The following is an 11,782-nucleotide window of genomic DNA, read 5'->3' as shown; positions in this document are numbered from 1 at the left end:
GCAGGCTGCAGTGTTCAAGACCTGTCTGAATGGCCTAGGAGTACTCAGACAAGCAAAGAAAATGGCTCCAGTGACAGCTTTGCCCCCATTGAATGCACGAGGTCTAAACCAGTGCTGGACTGTGTGAGAGCCACAGGAGACTGAGACCCCCAGGCACGGCAGCCTCTGGCCGGGGACATCAGAGCTCTCTGACAGCAGTGAGTGCCCTGCCAGTGCTCCCGGGCGGGTGGGGCTCCCTCAGCCTGAATATCCTGTACCAGACAGAAATGGAACCCTTGGGCTTTCAGAAAGGATTTGTGTGCTGCTGACCTCGGGGTGTGCTCTGTCAAGCAGAATCTGAAGAGCTTAGGTCTGTTGCCCTGGTCTAACAAATGCCAATGTACTTGTGAATATGGGATGGCTCCTTGCCCATGATTTTGGGCTTGTTGATGTTTCCAGAAAATGTTGATGATTGTGGCTGCTAACCTGGCTTAAGACACCAGGTAAGGGAGCATATGGCACAGGGGGATGAGGGATGTGAGGGTTTATGGAGATCTTTGGACTGAAACCCATGTTTGCCCACAGCTGATTGCAATAAGGCTCTGTCTGAAACACGCGGAGCTTCCCAACAATAGCTCTCCCGTTACTGCAGAAGGGAGAGCACACCATGTTGCAGGATCAAAACCTGCCCGTGAGGCCAAACCAGGAAGCCCCCCTGGCACAAATAGCTGTGCTTGGTGCTCCTGGCCCCAGGGCAGGAGCAACCAGGACCCCAAATGGGCAGCACACGTCGCCAGAGCCCGAATCGCAGGTGGGCAGCCTTGCAGGCTGCGAGGGACTGTGTGTGCACCCCCGGTGGGAGGATGGGACACACCTCGGCAGGACTGGGGGGTCCCGGTCCCAGGAAAACCCGGTGACACCGACCACTTCCACACACAGAACCGGTGGTGGCGGCAGGGCTGCAGTTCCCACCCGCCGGGGCACCGGCTCCGCGCCCCTGTCCCGATCCCGCAGCTCCTACCTGGGCGAGGCGGGGTCGCGACCGCGGCGCGTCCCCTCGGGCCGCGGCTCCCGGGGCGGCGGGGCGGGCGCGGCCTCCATGGCCGGCGGCGGCGGGCGCTGTCCGTGCCCGCGGTGCTGAACACTCCGGAGCGGTGGTGGCGGTAGCGCCCCGGCGCGTCCCGGCTCTTGCCCGGCTCGGCTCGGCTCGGCTCGGCTCGGCTCGGCTCGGCTCGGCTCGGCTCGGCTCGACTCGGCTCGGTGCGGCGCGGCTCTGCCCGATTCGGCGCCGCTCTACCTGGCCCGGCTCGGCTCAGCGCAGCTCGACTCGACTCGGCTCGCCTCGGCACGGCTCGACTCGGCTCGGTTCGGCTTTGCCCGGCTGGGCTCTGCCCGGCTCGGTGCGGCGCTTGCGCGGCCGCGGAGGCGGGCCCGGCGCGGGGGAGGGGGGGCACGGGGGCGCAGCCGCCGGCACCGGGAGAGCTGCGGGGGGAACTGTGAGCCCCGGGCCAACCTGGCTGTCGGGGATGGGGCTGAGCTTAAGGGTACGGAACAGGAGCTCGAGGCACCGGGCATCCTTTGGGCGAAAATATTCCCTCATCCCTGCAGTTGTGCTCCTGCTTGGCCCGGGCTGGGAATGCTCCCAGAAGTGCTCCTGGCCCTGTGTGGCAGGTGCAGGGCAGCGTTTTGAATTGTTGGCTTTTAGAAGCATTAAATAGGTAAAGGATCTTTTGAAATAGATGGTAGGTTTGAAACAACTGAGTTGAAAGCATGGAGAACACAAGGAGGTCAGGCGTGTCCACCTCCTTGCAGGATCCTTCAGTCCTTGTCTATCCATACTATGACATTGCTCTGAGCTGGGTGGTAGCCACACGTGTCTCCTTGTGCATGGGGATAGCTTCCTACAGAGCTGGTGGAAGGTGGCTGCTCCTTCTGTAGCTGCTCTCATACCAATAACCATGTCAATGACTCATGCAGGAAGGGCTTGGGGCTTTCTTGTGGCTTTCTTGTGGCTGTGTGTATGGCCATGGGAGTGACAGCGACCTTCTCTGCCTTGTCACTATCCTTTGTGTGGCTGTGGGGATGGCTGTGACCTTCTCCTTCCTCGTAGCCATGTCTGTGGACCTCACAGTGGCAGTGACCTTCTTTCTTATGAGGGTGGCATCCTTTTTGCTTCACACATACAGAACAGCTGAAGCAAAAAGGGAAAGTATTAGAGTGGAGAGTATCCTATAACTTCTACTAATCCTCTAGCTGCTTAGAGTAAGCCCTTCCTGCCTTAATGACTTAAATGCCCGAGGCAGTTTAAAGAACAAAAAGCTTTTCCTAATGCCAGGGTGGGTGACTCTCCCACCGAAGGCTGACACCTCTCTGAACTCAGCAGGAGGGAGTTTCCAGGACAGCCTGCGGGCAGCGCCGCTGGCCCAGCGTGGTGCTCTCTTCTGGGCAGGGCCGCAGGGAAAGCCTGCTGTTCTGAGCCTAGCCACAGAAATGTCACTTGCCTGGTAGGATCGGATCCACTGCGAGGAGCAGCTCCAGAGCAGCTTGTATTGGTGTGGCCCAGCAGGAAAGACTGAAACCTGGTATCTGCTGAAAAGATTAGCTAACATTAATGTGGTGACAAGGACATAGGTGATATTTCCTTTTCATTCTTCCCGATGCTAAATAAAAATTCTTGCAACAGTAATGATATTAATAGAGCCATGGGAGCCGCAAATGGTGGGAATCAGCTGGATTCCAAACATCCCACTGCTTCTGACAGGCAGGCACATCTTACAGCTTTAGTTTGGCTCAGCCCGAGGTGCGAACTCCTTGTCTGGTAAGTGGGGGTGATCACACTTCCTCACTCCCACAGCTTGGCAGGTTTCCTCTGTACTGCTGCAAGGTATTCAACCCATGGATTAATTATTTTTCATTGCCCTTAGCCAGGGGCTATAGCAGGGCTGGTGCTCCCAGCTGGCTGCAAAGCACTGCCCTAGGCAGCAGCGGTGTTGCCCACATCTCTCCTGGGGCTGCTGCTGCTGCTGCACTGCCAGGGCTGGGGGGACCAGCTGTGGTAGCCAAATCCGGGAATCCAGGAGTCCCTTACTTCAAACCTGCTTGGCTCCTGCCCCTGCAGTGCAGCAGAAGAGGAACTGCCTCTCCCATCAGCCAGAAGCTGATGCTGTCCTTAATGTGGTGTGTCATTTGGAATATTGCCACTCTGTGACCTCCCTGTGCTTGACAGCTTGAGACTGGTGGGGCAGATCTCAGTGTCATTCTAGGGGAGGCATGTGCTGATCCCAAGATGTCCCCTCCTTACAGAAACAACCTAAGGGTAAGCAGGAAGAACACGTAAATGGGATTCCCAAACTATTTTAGGAACTAGGGACATAAATGCTTCCCACAAGACAATTCCATCAAGATGTAAACATCCTTCATCTAGAGGAACTCTTTCTTTCACAGTGCCTGGCAAACCACAATGGGTAAGTCAGCAGCATGGAGCCCAAGTGGTCCAGAGCAGTCTCTTTGGATTGGGATGTATCCCTGCCTCTTTTTCTGCAGGCAACACTACCCCAAATCTCAGGGAAACCATGCTCAAAGCTGACAGCTTGAAGTGGTGACACCACCATGGTGTTTTGCACAGTGCAAAAACACTCATGTCATGAGTTTCGTAGACACCCAAGCCCCTGAAGTCATCATGGCCAAAGCAATGGGGATCATTGCGCAGCTGCCTTGGATTGCAGCAGACTGCTGGTTTCCAGGCAATGTGCAATGGCTCATGGATCTGCAGCCAGCTAATGAACCCTGGTTTGTCACTGCTCACTGGAGCAATGAAATAGCCAGGGTATTTCTGCTGCTCGAAGCCAGTGACAGTGTGCCAGACACCTCCCGTGCTGGAAGATTTCCATGGGTACAGCAGCAGTCCTGGCTGCTCCTGCTGCATAAACCTCCCATTGTCTCAGCCACTGAAATTGCTTCCTTAGCCAGAGAACAGCTCTCTGGCGGGGGCAGCACTGCATTAGCCAACTGAGCCCCAGTCATTTCACCGTGCAGAGCTTATTTTACAGGTGAATGTACCTGCCCACTTCCTGAAACTTCAGGAGGGATTAATTTAGAGATCTAAAGTGCTTTAGTCATGGTTTCAGTGCCAGGACCTGAGACAGAGCTGTTTGTCTGAACATTTACATTTTACACCAAAGCCATTGGTGCTGGGTGCCTGAAGAGAAAGGCCCAGATGGATGCTGGGTCTCCTCTACACAGCCAGTTTGATTTGCTCCTGTCCCAGCAGCACAGCACAAGCAATGTCATTGTGCACAGAAGGATGTGTGTCTCTGCAGGTGTCTGCACTCCATGGAGCCCACCTTTTCCTGAGTTCTTAGGAGTATAACTACCTAAAAGAATAAGATTTAGTGCCTTTTTGTTCAGTGCTGTTTGTGACCACTCTGTACTGGGACGGGCTTGGAGGACTCATCACCTTCCAAAATCTGTGCAGTTGTCTGTGTTGATAAGAAGCATCTTCCCCAGTGTACGCCATTTTAAGGCATGAGGTTGAAAAGGGCTCAGGAATCAGGCTCACAGGTCGTTTTTGGTTGTCAGTCATCATTTCTGCCCAGGGTGTGTGCTGGAGCATGGCCCACATGCTGCGCACAGATGAGAGATCCATGCAGGGCCCTTCTCTCTTTCTCAGGCTTCTATGAGGCTCCTGCAGTGCTGGAAAGCTCTGAATAGTTGTTGACCCAGTACCAGGGCTGAGAAGGTTGCAGGCATATGGCAGTTATGTTTCTGGGCACTGGTACATTGCAAACTGAAGCAAATAAGAGATGTGCTGAATTTGCACTGTGTTTGAAGGGGCAGGAGGCCCATGGAGACCCAATTCCACTTTGTCTTGGCAGGGGAAGTCTCACTGTGGCAATATTGTCCCATTTTTCCTGGTGCTGTGTGCTGGGAGTGCAGCCACATTCGCTCTGAAGCCGCCCATATGTTCACACCATTTCCAAGCGTGACTGACAGTGAGCCAGTTCCCTCCAAGCATCCTGAGATATCCCAGACTAATTCATCCTTTGTACATAAATATTCTTCCTGTGACATTTGGGACACAAATTCTCAGCCTGGGGAAGGCCAGAGAAGGCACTGGGGTATGTGACACACCTTGACTAACTGCCTGTTACAATACCTTCACAGCCTAAACAAGGTCCCAATGGCACCACTGCCAGCGTGTCAGTGTCATCCAGAGATGGCCCAGTTGACATTTGGCTGAAGAAATTGGCCAAAACGGCTCATTTCAGGAGGATCAGAGCCTTGGGGGGATGAAAACCAGTTCTTCTGGCTCAAGAGCAGATATATGAGCAGAGTGGAAAGCTTACACTTCTCCTATTTGTTGAAATGTTTCTGCTTTTTTTTTTTTTTGGTTAGTAACTGTGCTTCAGAAATGCTCTAAGTATTTCATCTGGTGCTTCCAGAAAAAGGCATCTTTAAATGTTTGTTCCAAACCTTTCTTATCAAAAGGTTTCAATAACAACAGGGCAAAGGAAGAGTGCTTTTAATCAGTTCCTTCTGAAAGTACTGAAGGGAACAAAATATTCCAGGGAGAAAGGAAATGGAACTTTTCCTTTTTTCAAACCCAGTTCTGAACCCTAATTGTATTGTAGCCCACCCTAATCCAATGTGTTTGGACTGCACAGTGTCTCTAGGCCTGGGCAAACCCTCAGCCTTTCTGCAGAGATCAAGTCAGAAGCGCCAACAAAATATCCACATTCCTAAAGGAGAATCACCTGGCTCAGGATCTCACTCAGGGACCCCAAAATGGTCATACCCCAGAGAAAGGTATCACTCTCTTGAATTATGATTTCCATCCTGTTGGAGCAGGGATTATTTGCACTTTCAGAAGTTTTCTGCCACTTGAGTGAAGCTCTCAGCAGCCAGGCATAGCCCAGCAAGTCTGCAAGTGATGCTTAAGATTTTTAGCTTTTTATATTTTTATCATATTTGTAGCTTTGTAGATTGCTAAAGCATGGCTGTAGCTTCTAGTAGTTTTCTTCTCTTTCTTCTCTACATTTAGGAACAATAGGATAACTTTACAAACCTAAATATTGTGTAGACTTATTTCAAGAAGAGAACAAACTACAAGGATGTTCTGCTTTCCAACCAGAATCTGGACCAGACATAATAAAAGTGGGGCAAAAGAAAGCTCTGGACTGCTTCCAGTGGACACCCCAGGAATTATTACCTAATCAACTAACCTTTTAAGTGGACAGTATATGATAAATATACTAATTGACTAACCTTATAAAAATTGTACAATTACTATATCACGTGTGATTTTTGCCATATAGTGTACTTGCAAGCTTTCAAGTAAAGGTTTGCTTTTATATTCACTCTAACATTATTGGAAAGATCTATTCTATTTTCCAGGCACCTCCACCCCTTCCCTTCACCCAAGTACTAATTATTGTTGAACTAGTCCTTTAATATTTAATTGCCACCTTGACTCCCCTTTTCATCTCCTCCCTTCCCAGGCTGGTCCTTCCTGTGTTTGTGCTCCCAACCAGCTGCACACCTTGACCCTCTGCACAAGCAGAGCCAGTGTTCCTGCTGAGCCCAGTCAGAATCCATGCAGCATCCCTGTGAAGTGGCACCGCTGGAGCCCACGGAGATTCTTCAGTCCAGCTCAAACCCTGGAGCCAAGGTTGGTCTCTGGACTTGCTTTTGAGTTCTGCTGGCAAAGGGAAATGAGATGGTTTGTTAGGCTTTAATGGAGTTTGGCTGGGATGAGAGGGACCGAATTTGCCACTTTTTTCTTCTTGCATCAGACTCAGAGTGGGTCACTCTCATTTGTGTAGCCCCAAAGCGGCCATACTGGAATAATTGTGACTTTTTGGAGTTCACAAAGGGCATGTGACCACGTCAAGAGCAAGCTGGCTCCTGGCTGCTCATCTGCAGCTTGTGAGCCCCGGCCACTGGGCTGTCCGTGTCCTCCTAGATCTGGGCTGAACCCATGGCTGGAATGGGGAACCTCCCTGGGCCCCTGCTGATGACAGGGCAAACAAGTTGCTGTCTGCAGCACTCCATGCTTTCCCCAAGGAAACATTTCCATAAAAGATGAAAAAACCTGCCTGACTGGCTGTCCCGGCTACTTTCCACATCCTCACACCCTCCCAAGGCTGGGTCCTGTGTCCTACATCTGAAGGCTGGGTAGTGAACAAGGTCAGCAAACCTGTATTTGTCCCTGCTGAGCGTGTCTGCAAGTGAGAAAAATTAAGTGGACAGATCAATTTTTCATTTGCTCAGCCTTTGACCACTTCAGGGGTCTTATACTGGAATGATAAGTTTTCAGGAGCAGAAAATATTGGAAGAGCTGACAAGATCATGGGTTTTTCAAGGTGGCATTAAACACAAGTATGCACAGAACTCACCCACAGGACTTGAGGCCGGACCCTGCACGCTGCAATGATGCAAGGGAAGGGGAAAAGAAGGGATGTCTTGTTCCAAATGAGAAGAGGGCTGCCCTGCACATCCTGAGATGTTTCTGTGCTGTGCCATGATCGGTATCCCTGTGGAAGTACCAATAGGCAGCTATGATCCTTACTGCTTTTAAATGGGACCGAGCTGCCATTACGTCCTTTAACTGTCTTTAGTTAATAGTTTTAATTTTGATCCATTTCAAAACAAATGTCTCAGCAGCTCTTTGATCCCCATGAGTCTCTCCAGTTAAAGCCCATTTAAGGTTCCTGCCTGGTCTCTCTTCCCAGTCTAGGGAATATGCTGACCTTTCTCCTGGCTGGAGGAAACACCTCAACCCCTTTTTAATCCTGCAGTGCAGGCGCTTGAAGGACCAGAGCTGGGGGAGGGAAGGGAGGCAAGAGGAATTGCCTTATTGTGTGTTTGGTAGGAAGTGTGCCTCCAGGCCTCCCGGAACTCTTCTTTGATACACTGTGTTCCTATCCCTCCCTCTGTCCAAGGCATGGAGAAGGCTTGCTAGCTCAGCTCAGGAGCCGCGGGCAGCACATCGCTGTACACAGTGCCTGGAGACTCGGCCCTGTGCCTTATCTGCAGTCCTGACACATAATACAGAAACAGCCTCCCACAGCATCCAGACTTCAGCTCCTTCAGTGGGCTTTTGGCAGCTGCCTCCCAGATCCTCCCAGCAGTTCCCGAGTGCCATCTGTTGACTCGATAGCGGTCATGCAAGAAATGGAGAGGAGCCAGGATAAGGCTGGGTGAAGTGCACTTGGGAAAAGTGGCAGCATGGCACTGAGTGGCTCTGGAGGAGTTTCGCAGAGAGCAAAAGGAAAAGGAGAGAGGATTTCAAGCTGAAGTAGTTCCTGCTGGTGGAAGGGCTGATGAAGGGATGCCAGGAATACTTCTCGGGGCAGGCAAGTTTGCATTTTATTGAAGAATCACATTCTTTCCTTCAGTCTTTGTGTAAGGCAGAGAGACAGAGTCTTACCGATAAAATATGGGGCAAAACTTTGTGCCAGATGCTGAGTGCTGTCCTGGAGCAGGGAGATGGCAGACTCCTGTCAGGGATGGTTCTTTGTGCCAAAACTGAAAGGCCTTGCAGCACACAATTAGAGAAAGGGACTATTTCACTGTCACAAAAGGGGAGCAAAGCACAAAATGGAGAGGTCATTGCCCTGCTTTCTTTCCTTGGCCCCAGAAAAATCTCCAGCAAACTTTGGCCCAAGTGGAGAGTGAGGGCTCCAAGTAGGCAGCTGGAGGCTGTGCTTAAGGACAGTCAGCTGAGCCCCTGTGCAACGCAGCCACAGCAGGGCAATGCAGAAAAGACCCTTTTATATCCTTTTGATTCTTCCAGCTTCCAGGCTTTCCTGAAGGAAGCTGCTGTCCACCCCAGCGACTTCTTCAGGGGCAGCCTGAGGTTAGCAAGAGCTGAGAGATCCATGAAGCAGAAACCACAGAGCCAACCTGGGTACACTTCATGTGCCCACTGTGTTGAGCAGTTTCAGAGATGGCACCAGCCAGAGCACAAGAGAGCCCAGAATTAGACCATCCCAGCAGGTCTTTTGGGATTTGAAAGAATAAAGAGATTAACTCTAGGTGTGGTGTACAAATTGCTGAGTGAGTAATGAGGCTGGTTTCTCCAGATGTCCTTCCTGTTGCTCATGGATGCAGGATACACTTGCTGTCTGAAATACTCTGTCAAGCTGCTGCATGTGGGAAGCGCTGCCACCAACGGCTGGAGAGGCCAGGATTGGTGTCCTGCAGCCACCCAGGTGGGAGTGTTGGTGTGAACAGGATTCAGTGTGTCCCGAAGTCCTGCAGGACTCCCAAAATGTCATGCATCCAGCACACCCCGTTCACTAGAGCAGGAGTAATAGGAACCTTCTCTGGCTCCTCTCCTTCCCAAAAGCAAACCTCTGGGTATTGGAATCCCTGGTGCCTGGATGATGGTCCAGAAGGATTGCCCACAGCTTGATGTAGGCACAGACCTCATTGGAAGGCAGTGCCAGTTTTGGGATTGACACTGCACTGTAGAGAAAATCAGGAGTCTTGACAGCTTTTTAATGGGGACAGTGGTGGTGTTACTGCAGCCCTTTCTGGCCACAGTGCTGGGAATAATTAAATGTACATGCATATTCATAATCCCATAAATCTTGTCACATTCATAGAATTCTGTTTTCTCCTCTGACTGTCCCAAGGGCACTGGCAGGTCCCCAAACCAGCCTGTTTTGCCTCACTGCTGAAGCTGCAGAAGCTGCTTCCTTGACTGGGCCCTTTTGCCCATGGGTTTCTGCGTCTGCAGTGTTCACTGAGGGTTCCCATTGATGTCAGATGATGATGCAGAAGTAGGTGCCTGTCATTTGTACCACTCAGACATGGTAAAGGACAGCTGAGACATGTCAGCTCTTTGTATTGAGGTCAGGAGCAGCTGAGACTGCCCTGGAGGGAAATGCAGCTCTCCAGCAACATCAGCAAAGGCAAAGGTATTTTAGGGATCTTCGCCCCTGGTCCATGGCACTGCTCATTGCTGGAAGAGCTTGGTCACACTGCCAGGAATGGCAGGGACATATGATGCCATGGCTGTGAGGTCTGGAGAAGTCTGGAGAAATTCCTTGTGAGCAGTTGGCTTAAGCCTTGATAATTTGAGCATGACATGGGCAGCACAACGGACCCAGCTGCATGTGGTGTTCAGCCAGCAGTGCACACAGAACCTGGCCTTGGAGTTTGGGTAATGGTTTCTGTTTTAACCTGAACCTCAGCATCAACATAGTCTGCAGTGTCCTTGAGGCAAGAGACATGACCACCTCACAAAGAGGACAATGCACAGGATAATGCACTGGGGTCCCTCACCCCAAAAGGCCACACAAAGACTTGCATTTCCTTCAGGGTGGCCTTTCAGAGGCTGTCACTTTGTTTTCTTCCCTTTCCTGGCTGCCAGCAGGCACAGGGAGCAAATAAGCCATACTGCACTGCAGGAGGGGTGCTGGGGGAACACATTTTTGGTGCTGGGGTTTACATCCCTGGCCAGGGCAGGTTGTGATGCCTGGTCAGGACAAGGTGCCTCCCAGGAGGCAGATAACAAAAAGAAATGCAGGCAGTGCTGGATGGTGCCTATGCTGATGAGGGCTTCAGTGTTTCCATGAACACTGACTCCCTGACTCAACCCAGTCCTGGGTGACCTTGTCCCTGTGGTCTCCAGCCCAGCTAAAAATGGGATATCACTCTGCCCTCAAAAGAGAGTGTGCCAGCTTGGAAAACCAAGGCAGTGCCATCCCACAGTTCCCCTCCGTTCCCAGGTCAAGGTAAAGCTCCCCATGACTCTGCATCTCCTGCACAGCTGCGTCCACTACAAACGTCTTGACAAGCACTTGGGCTCCAGCAAAGCTCTTTTTACTGATTTTCTGCCCACAGCTGAGTCTTCGTTTCCTTCATCAAGACTGAATCCAGAAGCACTGCCTTGGAAATGGTTTCAATTTCCCTTCATCATTGAGTACCTACTAATTAATATTAGTCAGTCTGTCCCTCCAAGAGCTTTTACTAAGCTGTGCTTCCATCTCCTTAGTGCCTTAGCCGTGATGTCCAAGTCATGTGCAAAGAAGGGACCAGATTCTGAGTTCTGCAAAGTCTTTGGCAGATTTCCCTTCAACTACTCCAGGTTTCAGGTCAGTTTTCTTGAATTTTGTGAGGAGTTGAACTGCTTAAAGGTTTAGAGTGGACAGTGGGCAGCAGTGGACCAGCTTGGTTTTTTTAGCATACGAACATAGAAGAGCCCACATTAAGGGGGGGCTGTGCATCAATCCTTGGGCAACAAAACATTCCCTGGTGTACTTCCATCTGCTGTTTGCCTCACACTCGATCTGTGTCCCTCAGGATGGAGGGAGAGGGCAGCCAGTCTATGCTGAGGGAGAATGTAGCACATGGCCAGGACACATGGCTGAGGTTTGTTCAGCCTGGAGGAGACTCATTGGGGTCTGCAGCTTCCTCACAAGGGGCAGTGGGGGGGCAGCTCTGATCTCTGATCTCTGTGACCAGGAGCAGGAGCCGAGGGAACAGCTGGAGCTGTGTCATGGGAGGGTTAGGGTAGATATCAGGAAAAGTTTCTTTCCCCCAGAGGGTGGTCAGGCACTGAGCAGGCTCCCCAGGGAGTGGGCACAGCCCCAAAGCTGACAGAACTCCAGGAGGGTTTGAACAATGCTCTCAAACACAGGGTGGGATTGTTGTGGTGTCTGGGCAGAGGCGAGAGTTGGATGATCCTGTGGATTCCTTCCAACTCAGGATATCCTATGGTGAGGTAAGGGTTCATGTGGTGACTCAAGATGCAGCAGCTGAATGCTGTTCCCTCAAAACCCCGTTGCTACTTGTG

This window comes from Melospiza melodia, chromosome 6 (genome assembly GCF_035770615.1).
Source record: "Melospiza melodia melodia isolate bMelMel2 chromosome 6, bMelMel2.pri, whole genome shotgun sequence".
Taxonomy (NCBI): domain Eukaryota; kingdom Metazoa; phylum Chordata; class Aves; order Passeriformes; family Passerellidae; genus Melospiza; species Melospiza melodia.
This window is presented reverse-complemented; position numbering follows the sequence as displayed.